Here is a 4,807-nt window from a genome sequence, read left to right on the forward strand (position 1 = left end):
GAAAAGGTCTAAATAATTTACAGAGGGAGACGTCTAGCCCATAGCATGAATAAGTAAGAGCCAACCTACTGGCTAATTGTGCCCCTCTCATGACTCCTTTCTGACCGCGTACCCAATTTAATCAGCTCATAAATACTGCATTGCTTGCTTTCTTGATAGTTTCCCTAATTTTGTATTCCATTTTGTTTTGCATTTAACTACCACTTAACAAGTCTACAAACAGTGCTGTTAACAGACAGATGGGAGCTACTTTTTCGCATGCATTTGGACGATGGGATTGTGAAGAAATGCACAGATTAAACTCATATTTGCTCTAATTATGTACCAACAGCCTACTGTTTGCTGCTCTTATCTTCTGATTTGTTTTATCCTGTTAGATGAATGCTTGTTCATTCCCAACCACCTTGTTATTGTTGCTTTAAAAACACTTTACCAACTCTAACAAGTCCCAATTAATTTGTTCTCCCATAAATTCTATTTCACAGTACTTATAACCACTAGGAGAATCAGTTTCTTTTATTTTTTGATTTCATGTGCATGTGTAACTGACCGTATAAATATGCACTTAGTTTTATTGCAGTATCACACTTTGTATTGTGTTTCTTATAAGAATTCTCATCAAGGCAACATCAAAGCAAGAATTTAGCAAAAATTGTTGCTGTTTGTTGGGGAATATGAAAGTTATTAGGTAAGCTCTAATATGATAGGTTTATTGTTATAATCCATCCTTTTTGAGTCTATATATTTTCAAACATACCATTATGATAATATTTTATTTATTGTTACTATATTGACATAAGAGCAACTACTATTTATTAATTAAAATAAATAACTATTTTAGTCTAACTTAAAGCAGTGTGACATAGACATAGTTTGAATTTAATCCAGTAAAATAAATCACCTGACATAGGCAAACCAAACTAAGTTACTGCAGCCAGTAGTAAATGAAACTATCCAACTAATATAACATATCAAAGTTCTACTAAAGGGGTTGTTGAAATGCCTTCATTAAATAGGAAGTTCTTTAACTTAATAGCAATATATTTATTTTCTGCATAGATAAATGTTGGCTATTTAATTAGATCGTACACTTCCCAAATTAAATCTTAATTCTAAAATACTACAGTCAGGAGACATTTTACACTCACTAAACATAAAACAGCAGCTTGAAATTAGAAAACAATTAAAATGGTGTTTACTGAATGTAACTCCAGGATCTATTATTTCATCTGACACAATGATTAAAGCAGCTGTGTGTGTGTGCAGGTGGGTGGGGGTCCTGGAACACAAAGTTTATCACAGAGAAACTGGTGTATTCTTTGTTTTTTTGGTAGTGCAGGGTATATCCTCAACATGTCCTGGTCAGTTTGTGGTTTGCATCATCTGAGGCTGATTTTACTGTTTGTTTTGATTCTACTGTTAAGATTAAGGGTGTTTTCACATTAGGTACAATTGCTTTGTCACTGGCATCACCAACTGGGCAACATTTGTTTATGTTCCACAATCATGTAAATACTGAAGAATACTTCCATAAACCTAAGAGTTTTTGTGTATAGTATCCAGTTGTCTTTGTATGTTTTTATTGGCCCAAATTTCAAGCAAGCATTTTCCTTCTTCATTAGTCCACAGTGTTCCTTTCTCACCATGTTTGTTATCATTTTAACCAACACAGGTGAATAGTTATGATGTACACAGCAGCCCACTTCCTTGTTTGAGCTCAGTTGTGTTCGTATTTCCCGCGTACTATACTCGGGTACACATAAATCTTGCTCAAGACCTCCTCTACAAGTGGCACCGTGCCCGAGTCTGGTATGCTTGTATTCACACTGATCAAAATGATCATGATTGGGGTCAAGTGTACTCGGATATGGGCCCGGGTCCCAAATATGAAACCACTCGTAACCTCTTAAGGCATAAATGTGTCTCCTCTTTTGTAACCAGTATGGACTGTTTATTTGAGCACTGTTTAATCCTGATTCATTCATGTAAGAGAGTGGTTTTACTCTATGATGAGAGGAAAACTTCTGGGAGCTTAGCTGAGCTTCTAAAAATATAATGTATCCTTACAGCTCTGTTCCCATGATGCTGCAAGTTTGGGGAGCATAAAACTATTAGGAAATCCTTTTCAGACATGGGATACATAACATTGCTGACTTCATCAATCTGTTAAAGTGACAGCTTTTTGTCATTCAGACAGAGGTCAGTTTCTACACCCACAATATCTGCCATACATGGGAGATTGACATAATCTTGTACTTGCCTATCCCTTAACATGACTGTATGCAATTCAGACTTGTGCTGTGTTGAAAGTGATACATAGTTGTTACTTGGTCCTGGTAAGATTGCTGCCACTGCTTTTATGGAAAAGTGACCAGGGTGCTCATTCAGACATGCAGCTGACATGTTCAGATCCGTCAGATTAATGGAAGGAGTGTATGTCTTAAAGGGGCAGTCTGCAAAAAAGTAGTGCTACAGCTGCAAAAGGTCTGATCTTTCACCAGCTTATCACCAATTAAAACTATTTTCGATAGAGCTCCACCATGCCAGAGGCCCATGTCTATGTGGCAATAAAAATGGCAACGTTCTCTTAACTCTAGTTGCATAAGCAACCCTCCTATTAAAAGAGAAAAACCTGTCAAATTATTTTTAGTTTTTCTGTTTGGTTTAGGATAGTACTACTTCTTGCCTCTTTCCTATCTTCTTTTCCCATCCTGACCTAGCTGTCTCTGCTAGCAGACTCTGGTACTGTCTGGCATTCAAACACCTTAATGATGAGGAGGACATCCTTACTATAGCAGAACAGATCATGACAATTAGTCCAGATTTAGGAAAGAGAAGGAAGAGCAGAGGGGCAGAATCAGAGGGGAATCAATACAGGGAACATGATTTTTGTGTCTTTTAATTAAACACACACATATACAGTATTTGTATAGCTATCTTTATCCCCTTTTACACTGCCCATTCAAGGCAGTGCTGTATAAAAGGTACCAAGTCATCAAGAGGATTCAGAGCTGAAGCCCCTTTATTCCTCCACAAGGAATAGAAAAATTTGTGCAACTGTTCTGCCTCGACCTTGGTGTAAAAGAGGAGAGGTGGCTTGCGGGTTGTATGTGGAGGTGTGTGAAGTTTTGATGAGGCCATTTGTGACTCAGGAGGTAGAGTAGGTCAGGCCTCAATCATAGGGTTAGTTGTTCGATCCTTGGCTTCTCCAGTCCACATGCTGAAGTGTCACGCTGAAACCCAAGTTGATCCCAGTGATAACACTCGTGAGTGAGTGAGTGAACATTTGAGTGAGCAAATGGGAAATAGCGTTAAGTGTTTTGCATATGCTTCAGTGCATAGACAAGCGGTATATAGATTGATTTACCATTGTTTCTGTGTCCTATCATTTACTATACATCACTCACAAAAAACATGTTATACATTAAGCCAGATGTGTGTTATATGCATGATTATATGTCACAGTGGACACCACATTAATCATCACCCTTCTGATACTGGGATGCCAGTATGTGTGTAAAAAGAACACAGGGGTGGCATTATACCAGCTTCTATTTTGGTTCAGTGTAAAGTGACAATGCCACACTACAGAAGGGCCAGCTTAATGCCATTATCTGTTTAAAAGAGGCTTACAGTATGTGAGGAAACTCACTGACATAATGCATTCCTTAGCCCCTTACCCTACCATTAACCATCACAAATAAAAGGCCTAACCCTTTCCCTTACCCCAACCTAAGCCTGATTCTAACCTGAAGCCTAAAATCAGGTCTTAACCATCACATAACCCTTTAAAGGGGTGTGGGAAAGCAAGGCCCAACCAAAATGGCCTCACTCTCATGGTATAAATTTCAAACCAGTCCTCACACTGCTGGCCATACAAGTACATACACACACTTCATCTCTCTCAGGAGGGGATTGTTCTCTTCTCCAGCAGTTATCTTTGTGGCTCTGTGAGTGTCATTTCTTTAGTAATTAAACTATCATTTAAATCAGTAATGCAGGCACTTTAGGAGCCAAGCCTCTCACTACATCCTTGGCTTCTGTCAGAGCAGAAGATTTGAGAGCAACAAGGATAAAATGTTATGAAAATTTGGACTGGGTAGGGATTCTGCAGAGGGAATTTTTTGTTTATAATGTGAGTAAACAGAACTATTGAGTGAGACAGTGCTGTAAAAGGTGTGAAGATAGAGGAGTACACAGAGAAGGGGGAGGGTGGGAGGGGTGGTAGTAAAGGAAGAAAGAAAGTGAAATAGCGTAAAACACTGAGCACAGGGTGCTGCATGTTGGCGAGTATCGGGGGGAGTATGTGGTGGCCATGAGCCAGTATGAGTGAGATGAGGGGAGGCGAGTCTGCAGAGCCAATAAATTGCGAGCCTTCAAGCCCCACTTTGCATTAATGGAATGTGCAGTGCTACTCTCTCCAGTCGACCGCTGAGATTAAAGAGTAGGGAAACGGCTGTGGACAGGCCTTCCCCGGTCTGGACTCTTTGTGTGATATGGGCCTTCAGAAACCCACAGAGTGGCGCCATGGTGCACAGGCCCACAAAACAGGCAATGGCTGTGCCTGGAAGTCCACAAAACCTGTCAGGTATCTTTGCCTTGTGATGACAACCTTCTGGTTCTGCTGTTGCAGAGCTAGAAAAGGTGTTTTTAATGCATCATCAACACTATTGTGAAATCCTCACTTGAGTTGTTTAAATGAAATATTATATGACAGATCAGATTCAGAGAAAGGTGACCTGGATACAGTGTGGTGCTCTGACAATTTCTAACAGATTATGTGGGATAAAATGTGCAAGTATGAGAG

Source organism: Monopterus albus, unplaced genomic scaffold (assembly GCF_001952655.1).
Source record: "Monopterus albus unplaced genomic scaffold, M_albus_1.0 scaffold61.1, whole genome shotgun sequence".
Classification (NCBI taxonomy): domain Eukaryota; kingdom Metazoa; phylum Chordata; class Actinopteri; order Synbranchiformes; family Synbranchidae; genus Monopterus; species Monopterus albus.